Consider the following 24,134-nt stretch of genomic DNA (forward strand, 5'->3'; position numbering starts at 1 on the left):
ACAAGGTTTGCATAGCTTCCATGGTTTTACAATACAAAAAGCTTCTATGCTGTGAGTCGCAACAATGTTAATCGTTAAATTGCCTGTAAAACGCTGTCGAAAACGTTTTATTATCAATGAAATCTGAATAAAATTACTGTACAGGTGGTTATTTATTTATTTTATTTTTTTTTTGGCGTTTAGGATCGACCGTCTGTAGCTTATCTTAATTCTAGTTTTGTTTTAGTATCGAATATATTTCTTGCGGTCTATATTGTAAGATTTCATAATCTTGGGCGAAGTTAACCTTTGCTAGCAAATTTTCAAATCCATAACCCGGGAATGTTTATGATGTAATCACTATATTGATGCCTCTGCAAAAATGTTAATGTCACTTTGAATTCGTCGTGAAATCACAATTTTAAAAAATTGTAATAACTGTGCAAGCAGTACATTCGTAGTTTTGTGAAATTTTTCTTGATTTGCCGACGATTTCTTTTGAAATTTTTGTGTTAAAATGTGGGATAGTGCTCCCATCGCTGAAGTATATGCACCTTGTCCGTCTCTGACCATCTTGTTTTGTTCCTGATTTTATTTTATTTACATTTCCATTAAGCCACCAGTTTTTTGTTAACAATTTTTTCTATTGAAATTAGTACAAAATATTTCAATCAATTTTGAACAGACAAACGTGAGGAAAGACATTCGGTTATACATTGCCTATGGAGTATGGACAACAAACGTGTCACGTAAAAAAAAAACCGACGAAAATTTGCAGGCCAGATCAACGCCTGGATAAATAGGTTTGTAATACTCAGATTATTTTGGCAGTTAACAGCGGATTTTGTTGAAGCAGTCGCTGATGGATTTTCTTGTCAATATTATTTATTATTTCTTCTAAAATTTAAAATTGCGAGGGTTCGAAGATGTTTGCCGTTGGGTCGGGAGGGGTTGCTGCGCAACACCCACCGTTGCGCCCCTCTCCAGTTTTATGCTATTCCTTCTGGAAACGAGTCGATACAATATTAAGGCCGTTGCCTTGGTGACAAACAAGTTTACGCCATTTCGTTGTGAAATGTGCACCTAATCTTCGGCTCATATTTTAATAAAGCCTCTTTGATTTCATTGAAGTCTGATTGACGGAAACCGAAATCCGCATAACCGCCGAAAATTCACTTTTTAGTTACAAGAATTGATTGAATCGGGCGGAAATTTGCCTGATGACGTCGTCTACCAAAGAATACACGACTGATTATTTTCAGCATTAGAAATTTGTTGTAGATACCATGATATTGCATATTGGTTGTGGAATCTCCGTACATGGGTACTGTAGAGATGTTTTTGCTTCAAACCGTGTTCTACACTTACAAATAAGCAGGAACATTTAAATTACTTACCTTAATAATTACATCACAAGAAAACTTCCTGAAGAAAGATCGTTCAGATTTATTTGAACCACTAAACAACACTTCTGCACACATTTAGCCGATGACATTTTTTTTTCGGGCGTAGGAATTCGATTGATTTATTACTTCGATATTTGTGCCTCGTTATCACAAAGGTACTGAAATTTTACGCAAAAACGTCGAATAACGCCAGACAAATTTCCATGTTCAAGGGTCAGCAAAACCCATCAGGCCAGAACCGAATAGGCATTAAACGCGCTTGTCGTGGTATATCTCGTCTTTCGTACGTGACATCAGCATTTTCACGTCGCAGTCCGATAAAAAGAAATTATGTGGAAATCTTTACTTAGGCTAGATTAATTAAAATTGGGTAAAAGGGTACCAACCCATTCGATCTTAAATAACTTCTACAATAAATGACGAATGATATTCTACAGCTTGCCTAACCCAACACAACACACACGATTTATTTTTATGATGCATGCGGTTCCCTGGTTATGACATTAAGTAGAATAGTTTAATTATTTTATTTTTCGCATATATTACCTCCAGAAACATTCAGTATATACCTACTTTAATGCAAGCTTTTTAATTAGAAGGTGTAAAAAAATTCGTTTGTCATACTTATGTCTTTTAAAAATGATAAAAAATCTGATGATGGGTGTAAATTCCCAAGCGTCCAAATAAATGTTCAAATAAGTAATGAATCTACTTTAAAAAAAAACCGCATGGAATTGTTTAAAAAAATTTAAAATAGTCAAATTCTTCTTAAAAATTTCCATGAAATTAAAAAACATTTATATTATTATACATTGCATTACACTTTCCAAGACAAAGCCGCTTGTAAAATACAAAAGTCAAGCTAATCCTGAAATATCCTTTGGTTGAATTTCTTGGCTGTTTGATTTAAAATTGAGAAAGGTATGTGGATTCGTTCTTAAATGACTTCTACAATAAATGACGAATGATATTCTACAGCTTGCCTAGCACAACACAACACACACGATTTATTTTTATGATCCATGCGGATCACTGGTTTTGACATTAAGTAGAATAGTTTAATTCTTTTATTTTTCGCATATATTTCTTCGTAACCTATATACCTACTTTAATGTAAGCTTTATAATTAGAGGATGTAAAATACTAATTCTTTTGTCATACTTACGTCTTTTAAAAATGATAAAAATCCTGATGATGGGTGTAAATTCCCGAGCGTCCAAATAAATGTTCAAATAAGTAATGAATTTACTTTTAAAAAAACCGCATTGAACTGTTTAAAAAAAATTTAAAATAGACAAATTCTTCTTTAAAATTTCCACAAAATTCTAAAACAGTTATATTATTATGTATTGCATTATGCTTCCCAAGACAAAGCCGCTTGTAAAATACAAAAAAACAAGTTAATCCTGAAATATCCTTTCTTTGAATTTCTTGGCTGGTTGATTTAAAATTGAGAAAGGTATGTGGATTCGATCTTAAATGACTTCTACAATAAATGACGAATGATATTCTACAGCTTGCCTAACACAACACAACAAAAACACGATTTATTTTTATTATGCATGCGGTTCACTGGTTTTGACATTAAGTAGAATAGTTTAATTCTTTTATTTTTCGCATATAAACGATAAAGAACCTCCATAGACATTCCAGTATCCATTTTCATCTATTCCATAAAATCCTTTTTGTCTATAATAAGTTCATTTTATAAATGAAATTTGAAAGAGGTCGTGATACATTTTCACATATATTTAAAAATAAAATAAAATAAAAACTCGTAAACAACTTCTTCTTTTTAAAATAAAGGTTAAATTTTCATTATTAAAACGTTGACTTTTTTTCTGAAACACTTTAATTTAAATTTCATTAAAGCGTCAATCATATGCAAATTCACGCTAGGTTTATTTTAACGCGTTAGGTATTATTACGCTTATTTAATGTCTGTTAGCACTGGAAGCAACGGAAATTATTGTCAAAGAGGAGTCATAAATGCTTTGTACATCTTTTTGAGATATTCCAATTAAAAAATTAATTTAAACATCTGATTGATACTGACGTGTCATACGATAACAATATTTTTTCTGCTAAATTTTTGTTAAAAACTCAAAATGTAAATTTATACTAAGAGGGAATGATGAAAAAAAATTGTACCTTTCAGATTTGTTAATATGTTCTTTTTGTAATAAAACTAATTTTTTTTGCCTTATGATCTTTGCATATTAGCCATGACGAATTCTTATAGATATGTTGTTCAAATTGGGGGTTATCGGGAAAAAAGGGCCAGAGGCGGCGACGGTGGGATCGAACCCACGACCGCGGCGGGAGAGTCTCTCATGCTAATCACTCGGCTACCGCGGTCCCTTAATAATAAAGCTAATTGATCACAACTTTGATTGTTATTAGGCTTTTTTGGGGGAGGGGGGGTACGGTATAAACACAAGCGTATAAAAAAATAACACACAAACCATCCTTTTCTTATTGTGAGATTGGATGATCAAGTTACTATGTTCTAAACTCATGAAGCATTTATAAAAAAAAAGAAGAATTTTCATTGGTCCAGCGTCATAATCCAGTTATTTCCCTAATACTTTTTATTTTTATTGCTGTCTTTATGTAAGACCTGGCCTTGTTCTTGTCGAAGAACTTGTTTTGCTCTTGGTATTTATTTGTTGGTGTTTTTTGTCCAGTGTTTAAAAATTTGCCCGCCGGCTTAGGACTGCTGACCATGGCTAACGTGTTATCCTGTAAGAGTAATTTCCAGTAAATTTTCCCCTTGATCCTCGGTTAATCTATAACGGTGACGAGGACCAGTTCCCACCCGGTTCGCGGACCACACACGTTCCCGCCGACATATTTGTGTCCCAGATTTTCCGATGAACCATGACTTTCTGGGGTCCTTACGTAACAAGTTCCCACGGGGCGGATAGATCAGTTAGAAACGGGTGTCTGTTTTTTTTGTATTTAATTTATTTTTCACTTTTTCTAGGGAGAGTTATTTAAATTATCATGGATATCGCCTTTCAGATACTTCTCCATCAAAGTCGGTTGTAATTCACTAGAATATACGGTGAAATTTCACGGTGTTTTTTTTATACAAGAAGTTCTTTTTTTAAGGTTATCACACATTTCCTCCTCAAGAAAGGTTTTTGTTTTCATAAGCAATACTTTCAAAATTGTAATTATAATTCATCATAGGTCACAAGAATAGATAATATGTTATTATTTTTATTTTTATTGACTACTTCAATAATTCAGTAATAATATTTGCTCTAAAAAGAAACGTGTAACCTTCCATAAAAAAGACTGGCATAATCGTCGAAAATCTGATTTTTTCGAAAATATTAAATGAAATTTGTCAATAAAAATATTCAGGGTTAAATACTTATTTACCTTTACATTATCGTTTTGTTAATTTTTTGCAGATACATTTTTTTAACATCTTACATATGGACATTTCAAGTATGTTCAATTTGATTCATTATATTATTAACTGTAAAGTGTATAACAGATGTAATAAAAATATACATATGAAAAATACACATCTTACATAACATTCATCTTACTTATGGAGTATCCATAATTGTTCTGGGTGATTACAACATTAATCTGAATTAGGACTTTCCAAACATAAATTAATTTATGTGTATTATTCATAAAATTAATTTAAACAATTTATAACAAACAGAATGCTAAATCACATCAGAACATTGATGGATACTACTCAAGTAAGAAAAAAAGCAGACAAATACATTGCATTTTAAACAAAACACCTCTCCCCCATTTGTTGATAATTGATATAGCTTCATATATTGATTGATTTTGTCTTTGTTAATCTGTTTATTAAGCATGTGTATATTTTTATTACATCTGTTATACACTTCACAGTTAATAAGATAATGTATCAAATTGAACATACTTGAAATTACTTGAATCGAAATAAATATTAATGGGATTTAGAAGATTGGACAAAAATTTTTAGACAGTACCTCAGAACTAACAATCAAATTAACCTGTCATTAAAAATAATAAATAATTAATAATCACTAAGAAATGTCAACTCTCAACAATTTTTCATAATTACATTTAACTAGCTTTTGAAAAATTTAGGTGTCCCCTGAGAGTCAAAATAATTCAAACTCGATTCAGAATAAGCCATACGCGATTGACACATGGACCCTTATTATCAGTATGCAGTATATATATAAAACCACAGTTCCTCAATGTGCTTCTTTTAATTGAAGGGTGTTATTTCTTGGCAAATCTATTTTTGAAACAGGGATATTTTTGTATATATTGGTTTTTTTAAATTGCAGTCGATCTTATTATTGTATTAAGTAAGTTTGGTTATAGATAACTTTTGTGTCAAGTGTTTCGTGAGAATGTATTATAAGCATGAGTGTGTGTGTAGTACAAGAGCGTCAATGGCGGAAAATTAAGTGCCCCATCGACCCTCAATGAAGTTATTTATGTATACGTAAACATGGAGGAATATCGGGTACTCCTTCACTTGAGTGAATGGCATATAAATAAGAAAGAATATATTGATGAGTGAACGACTGTATGTGTCATAGGTCCACATCTACGCATAAGTACGTACATTTACATAATTGAGCCTAAATAAATCAATCAATTACCCTCTTATAGCAAATCTTAATCGTCAACAAAGACGAAAATAGGTAAATCAATAAACTTTTCCAAGACATTACAACTTTTTGAAATACAATTCAAGGATTAAGTAAACATATGTCGTGAGAAGCAGTCAAGAATGAAGTAGTTTAGAAAAACACTTTTTTCATTTTTTTGCCGACGTGTCGACAATTATTCATGTCATCTTCAGGGCATAAATTGTGGTGCTGTTCTTGTGGTGTCATATTGATTGTGGGTGAAAGTGTTGTGAGACGTGACCGCTCCTCACGGCTTCAACAAATTATGAAACAACAGGTCACTATGAAACACTCATATACCAAGTAGAAAAGTTATTTTGTTTGTCGAAAAATACATTTGGCTAGCTACCACTTAAATATAGATAAAGTATAACTGTCAAATCAGGTTGACTTATAAATTAAATTGTAATGATTTTCGAACAACATGTTCATCGACATAGAAAAATTGTACTTTCTCCATTTGAAGTTTGCTGGGTTATAAACCGGTTCTTTGGTCGTTGCGATCATTTTGGTCTACATATCCTGAGTCTGGTTATAATGAGTTAATATCAGGTCATCTGTTCATACAGAAGCTTACAAAAAGAGATGTAAGATAAAATAACGCATCCCTCCAAAATACCAAGATAGGCAGATGAAAGTGATCACAAAAGTTAAAAAAATTATTTAAAAAAATAGTTAATTACTAGTGGAAATATCCCAATGTTAAGGTAAATAGTGCTTAACAAGATTTTTTAAACATTTTTGAATTTTTTTAAGCACAATTAAGAGTATTTTTATTTATTTTCCCATTAAACGACCACATCTAATATAAACAAATTTAACATATTTTGGAAATAATATATTGCTGACTATTTTCCTAACTAGAAAGGTAATCGTTAACAATTGAAATTAAAATTAAGCGCCATTTGATTTTAGATTGAAATGGGTTTACGTTGTTAATATATTATATTATTAGTTTTTTAAATAATTCATATAGTTTATAAAAAAAAGTAAATTCATTACCTGTTTCAACACTTATTTCAAGGTTTCGGGAATTGACACCCATCAACGGCTTCTACATTGCTAAAAGACAAATATAACAAAGGATATTATTATTATTTTTTTTTTCCCCAACGCAGAGGTTATACCCTCGGGGTGCCCGTGTTTTTGAAAAAAAGCCCATCTGTAAGTATGTCGGGTTCAAATGCAGGGCCGCCGGATTCGAACTCGGGACCTTTACCATACAGTGTCAACGCCAAAAACCGTTGCGGCCACCGACGCCCCCTTAAAGGATATTATTATTTTACAACATGTGATTATAAAGCTTACCATTAAAAAAAATCTTATTTGCCATGTGGCCTGTCGGCAAGTAAACTTTTCTTTTGTAAATATTACTTAACATATATATAAACATATAAAACCATACATCACCAATTGAAAAATTGAGCTATCTTTGGAAAATCAAGTTTAACTCCCTCAAGGACACAACATATCACCTTACACCCAGTTATGACTTGTCTTAGCATATATTTTACTATATACAATGAACCTGTCCCTCAAGTTAACTATTTGATAGAAGAATAACTTGCAATCCACACACGATTAAAAAAATAGACACTCAACAAACTTTGAGGTAATAAAATGCTTTATTACCTACGCAACAGACAATCAATATGACCATTAAAATCAAAACTTACGACATACACATACCTCCTCAAACCTATTTGGATATATGGGTGCCAAGCTTATGGAGCGGCCAAATATTCCAATATTCAAAGGTTACAAAGTTTTCAATCCAAAATTTTAAAACTAATTATTTCTGCCCCTTTTAACGTCAACAATAACACACTTCACAGAGATTTTCACATGCCAACAATTTTTTCATCCATCAAAGCATATTACAGACGTTTTCATAGTAAATTACAAAATCACACTAACATACGGTTACTTCATTCTCCACAACTACCACGTAAACCTCTGAAAAGAATATGGATAGAGTTTTATTAAATGATTAACATCATTTTATTATTCCAGAGCGTCTGCCAATGGTTAGCTTACCCTATAACTCCCGTAATGACACAAACATAAATTGAAATCCAATCTGCTGGTTGTACATAATACATGTACAATTGTATATAAAAATAAATTAAGTAAAAAAATATTACTTTAAAATAATATAAAATTTTATATAAATAAACTGAAGTTACAAATGCAAAATAATCATATATCTTTTAAAAGAAATTATATATAATGAAAAAAATTAAGCTTTATAATTAAACGATGTAAAATAATAATGCCTTTGTTATATTTATATTTTTAAAAATGATAAAAATGCTGATGATGGGTGTAAATTTTCGAACGTCCAAATAAATGTTTAAATAAGTAATGAATTTACTTGGAAAAAACCCGCATAGAGTTGTTTAAAAAAATTAAAATAGACAAATTCTTCTTAAAAATTTCCATGAAATTAAAAAACATTTATATTATTACACATTGCATTACACTTTCCAAGACAAAGCCGCTTGTAAAACACAAAAGTCAAGCTAATCCTGAAATATGCTTTGGTTGAATTTCTTGGCTGTATGTTTTAAAATTGAGAAAGGTATGTGGATTCGTTCTTAAATGACTTCTACAATAAATGACGAATGATATTCTACAGCTTGCCTAACACAACACAACACAACACACACGATTTATTTTTATGATGCATGCGGATCACTGGTTTTGACATTAAGTAGAATAGTTTAATTCTTTTATTTTTCGCACATATTTCTTCGTAACCTATATACCTACTTTAATGTAAGCTTTATAATTAGAGGATGTAAAATACTAATTCTTTTGTCATACTTACGTCTTTTAAAAATGATAAAAATCCTGATGATGGGTGTAAATTCCCGAGCGTACAAATAAATGTTCAAATAAGTAATGAATTTTCTTTAAAAAAAACCGCATGGAATTGTTGAAAAAAAAATTTATCCGTAAAATACAAAGTACAAGATAATCCTGAAATATCCTTTGGTTTAATTTCTTGGCTGGTTGATTTAAAATTGAGAAAGTTATGTGGATGAGTGTCGCCAAGTTTCGTCGAGTGGGTGAGCAGGTAGCGAGCGGGGGCCATTGGGCGGCTTCCATGCTTCTCTTCTCGGCCATCTTAGCTGAACATCTGCCTTCTCCAACGGCCGCGCCTCTATTCTGTGAAAAATAGTTTTTAAACTATAATTATCACTGGAATAATTAATTTTATTTTGCTGGCTGTATTTGCCACGTGTGGGCAATTAGACGGCATAACTCTAAGTTTAAATTATGAAAAAAAAACCATTCTAAACGCCAGAACTAGATATTTTTCATGTGTTTTTTGCCGTTTAAAACATCAAATAATCTGATTGGCAATACTACTCACATTTTTAATTGAATTGTTAAAAACTTGGAATTAATGCATAAATAAATAATAGGATTAGAAGATTTTGATCTCATAAAAACATACTTTATACGTAACGGCTGGAAAACCTGTAGAACATTTGCATTGGTTCAGAAAATTATTTAAAAGGAAAGGAACTTACTACAGCCAATATAATCATGAAACGTCTCAATTTGAGATATAATCGAAGAGGCCAAAACCGATAAAAGTCCATGAAAACCATGGATGGAAATCTGGCATTCACGTAAAATATAAAGTAAAGTTTTCAACATTATTCTCATTTAATATTTAGCCATTGTCTATGATTTTCACCTTAGACGTTCTACGAAATGTATATACAAAGCATACAGCTTATTCTTTTAAAAGACTTCTTTAAATGAAAATCTATGTAGTTGGATAAATACCAACTGTACAACAATAAATTCACTTAGGTTGTTGAATTTAAAAAAAAAATAATAACCAAAGAGTCTTTAAATAATTAATATTTTACTGGGAGATACAATGGGTATGGGTAATTTTCAAAATTATTGTATTAAAGACATCTCTTGAATTGACTGTCTTCAATTGGTGATCAAATAACGAACTTTAAGACAATATGATTTATAATAGGCGGAAATAATTTTTAGTCATAATACTTTTGTACCTACTACATGATAGAAAAAAAAAGTTTTAAACTGCGACAGGTTTGTAAAAAAATGTAATCTGGCTTAACCAGATTGTGAAGCGTTGACATTTCAGAAACCGGTCGTCCTGGTAAAAGAAAATTGCTGACGTTATTCCAAAACCCTGGATATTTGATCCGAAAAATAACCCTTTACACGCACAATTTGTTTATTCTCAATAATTTACTTATTATCGACAAGTGAATAGATAATAGATTAGTCAAACTGAGATGAACTAAATTGTTAAATATTAATATAGCTTGTGATAATTTAATTTACTTGGTTGATCAGTACATTGTCGAAAATATCAAGTTTAAACGATTTTTGAAGTAATATACACATAAGAAAATGGATAACTTCTATAAGATGTACATAAATAAAAGTTCGCAAGCTCTGAATTGCTTCATTAGTTGTGAGATGTATCATGTAATGTGCGTTAATTTTAAATGTTAATTTTTTTCTTTAAAAAATAATTGAAAGTTGTGCCAGAATTTAAAAATGGGGCAAGCCGTTTTTGCCCAGTAATTGGCCGAGTCATTAGAGAATTTATTGAGGTTGGAAACAGACCTTTGATCTTTCAGATCATCTATTCTTCTGACCCAGTGCAGGTAGACCACACTTAAATGGCTTCCGAAAATAATTAGTTCTTATAGTTTATTGTTACGTCACTCTGGTTCCGGAATGGTTTGTCTACACAAGGTTCAACATAAAACAAAAGAAGGTTAAGTATCGAAGTACCGGCGGCGATAAAGTCCTCGTGAAACGGAATCATATATTTCCATCGATTTGCACATGCCGATTTAGATTATTAACACTGTCGTTCGAAACGTTATTTCTAAATTATAAAATACGACAGTAAATTAATTGACTCTGAAATTGGTGAAAAGACGATGAGTGATCACACTGTACAAAAATGGCCAAAAACTAGAAAAAACAAAAAATTTGACTGTTTGTCACTACTTTACAAAACCACAAAAATAACCAATTTACAGGCGAGAAAATTCCTATCTATTGAAATACAATGCTTTCTTTAAAATCAAGGAACAAAGTTAATAATCTATTTTTTGTAGTACAAAAAACCCTGAATACAACTTATTCGGAAAATCAGTTTTTTTCTTAAATGTCCCGATGTTTTCCGAAAATCACAAAGATGTGATAATTTTGAAAAACTCCACTGGTTGAAAGAGGAAGTAAATAATAATAATACATACATAAATAATTAAAGGCATTATTGAGTATGGAAATTATGACTGTTTACAAGTGTTATTTATCATTCATAGTTGTTCTCTTTTGATGTTGAGACTTTTCTCTGAAGATTTAAACTGAAAAAAAAAAAAAAAATCAATAAGAGGATCATGCATCTAAGAACATTATCTGACAAACATTATCTTATTTAGCATAGTATTACTTGTCAATACTGCGATAATTTCCTTGAAATAATACCAGCAATAACGAGTCCAACTTTGCCCTGTTATAGTTCTAATTTAATTTGGAAAATGTTGATTTTATCGCGGAAAATTGCTTGCTACTTGCTTCCAAATTCCTTGTTGGAACTGAGACCTTTCTGGGACGAGTTAACAGAACGCTAAGGATATCAAAATTGTTAACTTTCTATAAAAGAATAAAAATTATAGTTCGCATCTCGTGCTTTAAAATATCTTTTCATTGTTTAGCTTAAATTGTTGTAAAAGGTAGTAGGGTTAATTGTCAATAATCATCGGGGTTTGCACTAATGACGAATTTGCCATAATTATAAAAGAATAAACTTTAGAATCTTTGAATTTTCAATAAATCACAATGATTTTCCAAGGTGTTATCTTTTCCAACTAAGGACGTTAGCCCCTGCGTATATACAATACCAGCTTTGCCCAAAATTCACACATATCCTTACCAAGTATGTTTTCCATTTTAATTTTCCCAGATAATTGGTCAACTGGCTGTTTTTTCACATGAAATAATCTCCTCTCGGGTTTTTTAAAAACCTTGTGAGCATCAGATCCTGGAGGGAGTATGGATTCCTATGAATATTAAAAAGTCGTCTTGAACACTCCAGCCTGACCCGACAGATTAGACGACAGCCTCCATATAAAAGGGGAATTTAGAAAACGATTTGGTTTTAACACCTCAGAACTTTCCCTCATTAGCCCCATTTTCAAAACTGAAAATCCACTTAAGCCGGCCAGCGGGATAATTTCGTTTGAATCAATCGTTACCTGGGAGAGAGTGAGAGGCCGACCGGCAAAAACGGCACCTTTACTCCCCCAGAAAGTCTTTTTCCTGGGAATATTTGAATACAAAGGAGGCCAACGTGATCACCATATGAAGTCGTGGTAAATAAATATAATTTCCAGTCATGACGTGTAGATTTACCAGACTGAATTAACCGGGTAGATCATTTGGCACTGCTGAAATATAAAACGTGTAGTTCAGACATCAAACTGGCAATTATCTCAAAATTAAAGAATGTATTAATAAACCAAAGCCCTATCAGATGGGGAATTCAAGTTTACACCATTGAACTTGAATTTCAGCGGTTGCGTAGTTTCATTTAAAATAGTAGACATTCTAAATTAATGCAGTGTTACTTTAATATGCTTTCCATTACATAGGCTGCGGTGTCTATTTTAAATTACTGTTTTAGAAAGAAGAGTTCTCTTTGACAGACCTTACAAATAAATGAAGTCCACCTCTAGTAATGGTGAACCTGAAGAAGCGGTAGTAAATCGCCTATAAATTATTCTTCCGTCCTCTTTGCTCGTCCAGTCGCCTCAATAAAAATCAAACTATCATTATGTTACCAACGGTATAAGTTATTTTTAAGGAACAACAATGTCTACAAATAGCTTAGTTTGTTCTTAAATCAACGAGTCTGTTCGTAAGTACAGCCCATATTTCATTATAACTGTGGGGCTTAACAACTTGAAAGCTTAAATTACAAACCTGGTCGGACTTTCCGAGAGGATTGACTTAAAAAACAAACTTCAAATTATGAAATTATTTTCTTGTTTAAATATGAAAATGCGGATGATATTGTTTACTATTAACCTTCAACGTTTCGTCTAGCAGTACAGGGGAAGTGAAAACAAACACTACAGCACTGAGAGGATTGGAATTTAATAAAAAAATATAAGAATGCAAGAAAGGATTGATTGTTACTGAAAATGAAGATAACCAAATAAATCATAATAGACAGATATAGAAGTATATGAGAAAGAAGGATAGATATGTATAGTGTGTATAGAACTAGAAAGATAGATAAAAATTGAAAAAAACTAAAAGTATAAATTGATAGGTTTGAATAGATAGAAATATATGATAGACACATAGTTACATAGACAGGCAGATAAATAGGGAGAGAGTGACAGCCACAGAAAGAGAGGTAGAGATAGATGGATAGATAGGGAATGTAAGTCCCATGTTAGAAAGAAAAGGAAAAACAAAGAAAGAGAGAGAGAGAGAGCGAGAGGGGGAAAGAGAGAAAGAGAGAGATAAACAGACGCATAGATAGGTAGTAATAGAGAAATACATAAATACACATAACTAGCCCATGTTAGAAAGAAAGGAATAAAAGAGAGAGAGAGAGAGAGAGTAAGAGAGAGAGTGTGAGTGAGAAAGAAAGTGAGATATAGAGAAAGAGACTGAAAAATAGAGGGTTAGGTAACAATTAATTACCTAATTACTACTCCTTTTGAGATAAAAGATGAAATGAAAAAAAAAAACAGTTTATTTTTGTTTAAACAATGCTTTGATAAAGTTACTGACAATAGTTTATTACTTTTTACTTAAGAGAGAGAGTGAGAGAGAGAGGGGGGAAAGAGAGAGAGTAAGAGGGGGGAGAGACAGAGATAGAGAGAGAGAGTAGCAGAGAGGGAGAGAGAGAGAATGAGATAGAGAGAGAGATAGATAGATAGATAGATAGAGAGATAGAGAGATAGAGAGAGAGAAGAGGGAGGGAGAGAGAGAGAGACAGACAGAGAGGGAGGGAGTGAGAGTGAAAAAGAGAGGGTTAGCTAACAATTAATCACCTAATACTAATCCTTTTCATAAAAGATGAAATAAGAGAGAAAAAAGTTTATTTTTGTTTAAACAATGCTTTGATAAAATAAATTGACAGCAAGTTTATTACTTTTTTACTTAATATGTGTGCTATTTTAAGTTTTGCTAATTTTGCACTTGTCGCTTGTTTATTTTTAACACATTCCAACGTTTTACAGAATATAGAAATATTTAAAAACTTTCTAGAAAATAATTTCCAGAGGTGCCTATCGCCATAAAGAGAGAAATCAACTAGACAGGAAAATAGCAAGTGCTAGACTTAGTAATTGGAAAATATGGCGGAAAGGACAAGGGCGGTTTATGACCAAGTAATCCATCTCCCAGCGGGTTGTTCCCTGGAGCGAGGAGGGTGGAAGGTTGTAGTCTTATTTTTATATACAGTCATGACTCGGTGTATAAAATCAGGCAGGTGGGATGGTTAGGTAGAGACAGGGGAAAAGTCGGTTTACAACCCCCTGTAAAGTCCGTGTGTTCGCAATTACCATAATACAAAAGCCTCCGTGTGTCTCCGTGTATGTCTGTATTAACACGACGTGACGAACGGTGTCTGTGCGGAGGAGGGCGGCAGGGTGTAAAATATCCCTCCGGAAGGGTATGGGGTATGCAGACGGACGTAGACCGAAATACAAAGAGAGAAAGAGACGGAGGAGAAACGGGAGCGATATGTTGTTTTGTGTTTTTATAGTTGTGGCTAAAGGGGGCGGGCTGACTTTCTGGCGAAGAAGCACAGCTCCTTGTCAACATTCGTCTCCCACCCTGCAAACACAGTCCTATCACATCTTTAAAGGTAAAAATTCTTCTTAATAATTCTTCTCATAAGTTATGTATTGGTAGATTTATTGACATATTTTAATGTTTTAACCAATACCCATGTGTCGATGTTTAATTTTCATTTTATGAACTAACACTTGTCCAATTAAGAAGGAAATTGGTGTCAGAAAACGTTTAGTAGAGAGAGTAACCCTCTTGAAACCTTCTTCATAGTAAACATGTGGCAATTTAACTAACACGACAATCTTACTTTAAGAGAGTTTTTAAATCCGTTATAGTTGGTTTAAAAAACAAACTTGTACAGCACATAATGTGAATATTACATTGAAGTTTTCATCGAATAATTTTTATTTATTTATTTGTATATATTACTAAAGAATAGATTTGACATTAGTAATTTAGATTTTTACAAGTTTTATTGTTTAGCGTATCCTAGCATAACCTTGTATTGAGGACAAGAGATGTTATATAAATAAAGAAAACCATTTTAATTTGAGACCCATTATTAACACAATGAGGTACAGTAACACAAGACTAAACATATGTTTTTTGATTATATCAGATTTTCTTTTGGTTACGTTTACATAATTATTTAGGTTACATTCTTGTTTAATAGAAGTGATAACAGTCTATTTAATATCTTTCTTTTTCATCTTTTAATATTTATAGCTCACATGTTATTTTAAGTAACATGAATTATGATCACTTATATCAAAGAAATATAGAGAATAGTGTTCGTTAACAATCATGCTAGGTTTCATAACATTTTTAAAATCATTAAAGCTGGACAGAAATTTATTACCGGCAATGCTATAATTTCAGTGTGTCATGTCTATAAATACGTATAATAATGAGGTATTTTAATATTAGTTTTCATAGACATGATATTATTATAATCATGGTCACAAAGTAATTTTCATTATTTATTTTTGTCATATGAATTCCCATGATCGAACAGTGAATACCAATATGAATTCTAACATAGCATGTAGTTCAGGAAACTGTAATTTGACAATTTATAATTAGATAATTATAATTAATAATTAGTTCGGTCATTTTGCTTTTAAAGAAATTATTTGAATCGTTGGTTTAAGAGTAAGGCCATTAGGTGATGTTTGTTCTAAACTCTTTATTGTTAAAACTTAACTATTTAAGTATTCAGAATGAAAAAAATGCCACCAACTACAGGTTGCATTAAGCCCAAACAAACTTTATATCAAAACGATTTTAACGCAATTATAGTCGTTTTGTTAAAACATTGTAATAATATTATGTTCTTCCGATTTTAGAGGTTGTTACGATTTGTTAAGTATAATTAAGTTGGCTCTGGCCATTAAGATGGCTTAGCACCAGCTGGGAATTCGGTAGATTTGCTTAGTGTGTTCCATAGAGTAAGGCTGGTGAAAGTCATTTTCTTTATATATATATATATATATTTTTTTTTTTGTGTATGAAAGTTTGGCAATGCCGATGTAGGGTTATTTCCAGTAAATATAATTGTTTGCTTGTCTTAATTATACTTGTTTGTATTTGTGCTTTTTTTTTTTTTTTAATGACGGATGTATTTTGAACCCCGTTCAATACGTTTCTATCTTACATTCATTAAGAACAAATCTATCCGTAATAAGGTTTAAAAACATTGTGCAGTAGAGATGAAAAGTATACATATATTAATATATGGAACTCAACATTATGACAATCTCTGGGTTCATTGAGTCATATTAAAAAAATTTCTAGATAAAAGAGCATTATTTTTTCTCGTGGATATTTGTACTAACATTTATCCTATCATCAACGAATTCAAGAATGTTATCTTCAATATTTCAAACAATTTAACATACGGAATAATAAAAATATTTAGAATCTCTAACAGAGGTTAAACGAGATTTTTCAGCTGTTTTTATTGGCCCAATTTTTTATAATCGTAATATACAATCAACCGGAATATGTTTTTACACACCAATGCAAAAATAATTGGTGGAAATATTAACAAAGTGTAATTTTAATTGGCAATACAGATATAATAATATAGTTTCTTCCTGTTATAATATAGCTCAATAGTTTAAAAAACAAAAATTTACTCAATTTTTAGGTAATTTAATTACTTAATTTATAAATAAGTTTAACTGATATTTGTTAAATTAGATAAGTAAAGCTTATTTGTACATTTTAATTTCTAATCAAACACTATAAAATTATTAACTTTGAAATCAAACACCTAAATTCAGAATGTCTTCATTCAAACAACAATGTATGACCTGTTTTAAGTCTATTTTATGCAGTCAAGATTTAAAAAAAATACAAGCATAAAAATTAACACAATTATGAAGTTAAGCAATAACTATAGATTTTGGAATAGTAGATTTTAAGAAAAATATGTCAGTTATGCCCAGCATTACTGAATTAAATTATTTCCATTTATATTCTATAAACGTTTCCATTGCCCCCTTCACATTGTAACAATGGCTTTTTTATTAAATGGGGAAGAAAAGGGGAATAGAGGAAAAGGGAAAGGGAAGTTCGTAAGGTAACACGTTCGAGAAGGTTACCGGCCTAATCCGAGTACAGTTTGTGATAAACAACTCGTCTGTAGATCAACCGTAAGTTTGAATTATCCACGTTATATTTAATACTTTGACCTGTATGATTTTTTCCCCTATTTTTTGTACAATTCTGTGTACGTTTTGGTCGACGCGGGAGGTTACTGAGGTTACCCTGTCGAACCAATCGATAACAAGATGCGCTACCGAAGCAGTAAATTCTGTGTTTATCGAAAGGATATAACGATTTCTCTAATCCAAATAAAAAATGCTGACGGTTTGTTTTCTAGAATGGAGGACACAACGTGTGGAACATATATTGTCCTTTTGCTTTTACACAAAATAAAGCGTATCATTCATTAAATCGCTTTATAGCACCTAGAAAATACTGTCTAATGGTTTGTTTGAATGTTTTTACTGTCTAATGGTTTGTTTGAATGTTTTTACTGTCTAATAGTTTGTTTGATTGTTTTCATGTTACCATCAATTGAAATAAATTCTCCATCAAAATTTGTTTTACCTGCTCAAACATTTGTGTGTTAAATGAAAAATAAGTTAAACTCCAACCAAAAAAAAGGTACAATCCTTTAGTTTTTAATAATAATAATGCCTTCTTTATTCACCCTCTCACTCTTTCTGTTTTTCTTTATATAACGTGGGACTAATTCTGCATATCTATGTACCTCTCTTTTTATTCTTCTTCTCTGTCTCACTATCTTCTCCTTCACACTTTCTCACCTTCCTTTTTTTCACACATTCTTCCTGCAAGAAACAAAGAGATAGAAAAAAAGATACATTACATATGTGATAATAAATAAAAGTGCAAAATGTAAATAACATTCGCGTTTTCATATATAATTCTCTCTCTCTCTCTCCCTCTCCCTCTTCCTCTCACCCTCTCTCTCTCTCTCTCTCTCTCCCTCCCTCTCTCTCCCCCTCTCTCCCCCTCTCTCTCCCTCTCCCTCCCTCTCCCTCTTCCTCTCCCTCTCTCTCCCTCTCTCCCACAGATTTTTTTAAATAACATGATAACCATTGATTTGTACTAGTGGTTGAGAGAATTAACTATCAAATGTGATTATGATTAACTAATTATAATACTACAATACCTCATTTATACGTAAACGTTCTGTAAATACATCTATATGTTCTTCTTTTTGGCCAGTATTGGACAGTATTGCCACATCAATTGTGCTCGTGTTCTTTTTTCTGAAAAATTAATGGTGTTACTTAAGTTAGTTCAGTGTAAGAATAATGTCTTTTAAATATTATATGTTTATTAAAATACCTTAAGTTCTAAGTTTTTTTTAAATACAAACGTCTGCCTAATTGAATAAATGTTATTATATACTGAAACAACTAAAAATTAAGAATAATTATCAGGTGGTATTAAGTACGAACACTGGACGGAATTGATTTTGTTAGGGTAAAAATTAATATGAATGTATTTTTACTTATTTATTACAGTCCAAATTAGTAATTATTAAGTATTAAGATATTAGGAAACGGAGTTTAGTATTCCCCAAGCACTGCATTCTTTTATCTAATTGTGCTTTTCCTTAGCTCCACTCAATTGATTCAATCTTTCTTTTACGGTGTAATTGGTTATTCATTGTAATCTCATTTTTGATACTAAATGGTACTATAGGTTATTCAGCGGTAGCTTCGCATTCTATATTCTATAATATAGGTTGCAGTTTCTTCCTCCTTAGTGCATAACCTACAATTAGGGTCATCGTTGAATATACCGATCTTGTGTAAATGTTTTCTTAGATGCCAGTGACCTGTTTATAGTCCTATGGCTCTAATGAGTTTTACTGTAGCAATAAGTTCGCCAATTTCGGTGAAGTTTAACCAAGAGTTTACTATCTATGCACCTTTAGCGCTACTTCTCTTTTTGTTTTATGTGGACCCATTCTGAGATGAAGGAGTCTATGTTTGATCTTGCAATTCTATTAGTTCTCTTGGAAAATTTCTATTAACCATAGGATCAAATTTAATCTTCTTCTGGTAAAATGTAGTGAAGTGTCAAGTAATATAACAATATGAAGTTACAGTTATCTTTATTTCAATGTAAAACACAGACGATTTCTGTGCTAGAATGCTAGAGTTGGTCGTTGATTCCCAGAGTTGGATTGGTTAGCAAATGAATATTTGTGTGTTAGTGAATTTTCTGCTATTGAACCCACAGGGATGTTTATAAATATATTGTTAAGAAACTGTAAAAAAAAGACGAGGGCGTGTCGTACATGCGTACATACAAGATAAGAAAATATTCGACAAGGGGGATCAAGGAATAAACGACACCATGTTATATGATTTTTTTAACGTACTTCTGCCTTGATCCAACTCCCATTTTTCTCGTCAAAATATCCTATTGCAAGTTGGATAAGATGGATATCAAAAACAGCACGTGGCTTGAGTTTAAAAACAAACCGGGTCAAGAGTAGCCACGTGTTGGATATATAAAAACCAATCATAGATTCGTTACGATTAAATTTTAGATAATAGTTGAAAAAGTGTCTTCAGTATCTTTTTTTTTAAATCGCCCTTGTCATAAATAATACAATTTGAGTCACATCGATGTTACGATCAATGTGACTTTGTAACGTTTCCATGAATAATTATAGTTTATTTTTTTCTGTATCTGCTTATTATTTGCAGGCATAGGTGCAACTCCTTAGAAATAGATAAATCCGGTTTTAGAAAAAACCAGAAGTAATTACTTACACATGTAAATTGAATTATATGGTCCTTGAACAACACTCTGATCTGGAATGTAAAAATGATTCAAATTCTATGAGATTTTTTTTTCATTGTTTCCTATCAGTTAATAATAACTCAGGATTTACTATGGTCCGATTTTGTTTGTGCTATTATTATCAATTATGTAATTATCCCTTGTATAACATGAAATTAAGTGCTTGGTCGTTTTTTGACGAAATTTATCTCAAACCGGTAATGTCTGGATTTTAAAGCTTTCAAAGCTTAATGAGGTCAAATCTACTCGACTCTAAGTAACTCACTATACGAGAATAGATCGTCCTATCCAACATTTCAAGTCTGGTATCTAATTTTACTTTGAAATTTCCCTCTTCAAAGAAGGGGTTTTTTATGAATACCCTCGTATTTTTCTTGTAGAATATATAAGAACCTTGGCAAATGAGGATCCACCAAGGTTTTAACTTCTTTTTCACGACTTTACCTTCACTACGGGAAGGTTTTCTGAAACTTATATTATACAAGTGCCCTCATTTCGCTAAATTACTTTATTTAGAAAAACATAAAAAGTTTAAAGTATTTTTGTTTATTATTACTGGGTTAGAAAGAGAAACAAATTTTGTTAAGAATATTTTGTTAATTCTATACTTGAAGATGTTTTCTCCTTATTCAATTGTTGTTAAGTTAAATATATTTAACATAATAAACTTATATTCTAGAACATCAAGGGACATATTTACCGTTTTTTCATACAATTACGATTACAACGTTTGAAAATTATTTTGATGTAAAGGATTTATCATGTCGAATATGCTGGAATGGGGAAGATATTACAAAAATCTTTTTATTTATTTATATATTATTTTTTTACAAAAACATAATACCAATATTTTCCTTTTCTGAGTGGCATGAACAAAAAAAAATTGTAGTGAATGTGTGGAATATAATAGGGTACGCTTGAGGGCGCCATGTTAAGTTCGGGCAAAAATTAAGCGCTCTTGGTGTATGGCGTTGAAAACGTCTGAAAGGCGAGAAGTGAAAAAAAATTTACCGCACAATGTCTCGACGGATTTAATGGCAGGTAGCACCAACGCGTGTTTTCCAGGCCACACCTGGAAATACCTCCGAATTGAACTGGCAATACAAATGGTAAAATTATGAGGAGTCAGATGCATCTCGAGCATTCACCACACGGTACTTCCTGGGGGCCGGCTTATGCCCGGATCAAATGGACGACCTTTTGAATCCCTAATTGAGGAACGAACGCTTCCTTTCCATGGTCTTAAACAAATAGTCATGGAGGCTATGCGATGGCAAGAACTTGGAAATGATATAGGTATCACAAGGAAATCCACAAATATAGCTTACTCGCGTTGTTGTACTAAAAAATCAAGATCAAGAAAACTTATCTCCCAACGCTAGAAAGAAAATTAATTTAAACTGTGGCGGGCTCTTGTTGTTCTGTCCAAAAACAAACAAGAGAATTATCTCCACGAAGATATGGTTTAACTGGACGAAGAATGAGTTGATTTTGTCAAATTTGAGCATTTCTTTTTTTTTGGGATGGTGTAAAATTTATTAAAAGCGTTGGGTGAAAATTAATCAACATAGACAATTACGAAAGCATAAAGGAGAAAACGAGAGTTGAAAAAAGGCAAAAGCCATATTTCGCATTTTAGTTTTTCGTTCAAAGACTTAAATCAGTATTTTTATAACAGGAACCTTGGTTAAATATCCATTCGTTCAAATATAATTTGTTTTCCTTGGATTTTCAGACATTTAGAATATGTACATTTAGGAATGACATCGGGCCAAAATTACGGATAAAGTCTGCGTGGCAGGTTTCCAAATGTGACGGATTTTTTTAAATGGTTGATTTTTACAACGAAGAAATTTTTTTCATGACGTGAAAATAGACATTTATTAAGTTGACGTTGGTTAGAAAATAAGCTTCTTGACAGTAATCATCTGTAATCACTTCCTGATTTATTGCCAAATGACAAGAAACCCTTTCTCGTTTGCTATTTTTAAAAGTGTTGCTAAAAGCAAGAATTCGAATTTCTAAAATTTTGGAACTAAAGATGGCGTCTCACGGACCAAAATAATAGGTAACGTGTGGTGATTAGTGACCGTTAGTCGATGATTATTCGGAAATGGTGATATGCGTCTGGTGTTATGTAGGTTTAGTTAGTGAGATATATTTGAAAGAATGGATATTTAACCAAGGTTCCTGTTATAAAAATACTGATTTAAGTCTTTGAACGAAAAACTAAAACGCGAAATATGGCTTTTGCCTTTTATCAATGTCACGCCAGACCGCATCTCACGATTTCCGAATAATAATAGGTAACGAATAAACAGGTTCATCACCCTGCAATCTGCAGGGGGAAATCACACGAAAACATTCTTAATAAATTACAATTAATCAAGGTTTTTAGTTGAGATGAAAAAAGTTAATGGCACGAGCGGGATTCGAACCCATGATCTTCGGCTAGATACGCCGCTGCTCTACCACTTGAGCTATCGTGACCTCGATCCACTCGGACATCAACTTCCTATCTCAACCCCACGTTATGAGTTTTCCCTCCTTTTTGATGTGCGAGTGGATCGAGGTCACGAGAGCTCAAGTGGTAGAGCAACGGCGTACCTAGTTGAAGATCGTGGGTTCGAATCCCGCTCGTGCCATTAACTTTTTTCATCTCAACTAAAAACCTTAATTAATTGTAATGTAATAATTGGTCAAGCGGACCACGAAACTAGTGAATTGAATAATTATTCAGAAATCGTGAGATGCGGTCTGGTGTGATGTACGTTTCAGAAAAACATTTTCTTTATCGTGCCAACGTTTCAATCTTTATTGAGATCATCTTCAGGGCTCAAAGTGTTTGTCTTCTGTGTAATTGTGCCATTCTTGCGTGTCGTGTTGAGTGCCCAATTGAATAATGTTATGATTAATCACTGCAACTAATACTACTGTATGGTAGCAAGTAATGATCCTTTGCCAAATTATCAACACCACAATAAGCAAAAATTACACTGAGTAGAGAAAACCACTGGTAGCGTTTCATAAGTTCTCAGACACTAATTGGACTCATAAAAGTTTTTCCACTAGCTCTCACTATCATTGACACTGTTTAAAATACATTTAGATCATCGTCTATTTCTGCTGTGGACGGGTTGAATGGAGCTTTCAATTTAAAAAAATCAAATGTTTTTAATGGGTTTGGAGTGACAGAAAGATTTCAAAGGAATTTATCGGTAACGTGACCAGGTTTTTCTTGGTCAAATATTTTTAAACTTGTGTGTGCAATTTCATTTCATACATAAACTGGAGTGAGGATAATTTCTCCAAGAATTTTGAACAGTTTAAATTTGGAGGATGTTTGAGCGGACCACGAAATTAGTGAATTTAATGAATTCTTAATAAATTTGTGTATTTACGTAACTTCATCAAATATATCTTGTTGTTTTATAAAAGTGTGTTGTTATAAAATAGCTTATTGAGAACTCGATTGACCGCCACTTCTAGCTGTTTGTCAATCTTAATTAATTTACACAGAATATATCAGCAAATTGTCCATCGGCAACAATATTCAATCTCCCCTATCCTAAGGATTTGACCTAAAATGGGAAAAAATATTTATAGATCACCCGTCGATTAGGTCTAATTAGGAAGAAACGTCGATTTGTCTCGGAAGAGCATCGAATGGTAGGGAGTGGCAAGGTGGTAGGGTTGACGGATGAGGGATGAAAAGGCCCCACTCCCGCAACCCCGCCCAGTTTAACCCCTGCATTTTTTCTTATTCCTTTTTTTTTAATAATTTGTTTTTCTTGTTCTAATAAAAAGGTAACATCTTGAGTCCTCGTGTACAAATTTCAATTAGGACGCTTGATCTTTTGATGGACACTTTTTGACATTCCCTCACTTTACAACGATTAAG

General features: G+C 32.2%; 1 long non-coding RNA gene across 1 annotated transcript; it reads right to left on the minus strand.

The window, feature by feature from the left end:
- Positions 1-8,991: 8,991 nt before the first annotated feature.
- Positions 8,992-18,669, minus strand: LOC112127097. Its single transcript, XR_002910399.1, has 2 exons — positions 18,582-18,669; positions 8,992-9,220 (listed from the first exon to the last, which is right to left on the minus strand). It is a non-coding gene; the product is annotated as an uncharacterized LOC112127097 (long non-coding RNA).
- Positions 18,670-24,134: the final 5,465 nt, after the last annotated feature.

This window comes from Cimex lectularius, unplaced genomic scaffold (assembly GCF_000648675.2).
Source record: "Cimex lectularius strain Harlan isolate CLEC.00 unplaced genomic scaffold, Clec_2.1 scaffold18, whole genome shotgun sequence".
Taxonomy (NCBI): domain Eukaryota; kingdom Metazoa; phylum Arthropoda; class Insecta; order Hemiptera; family Cimicidae; genus Cimex; species Cimex lectularius.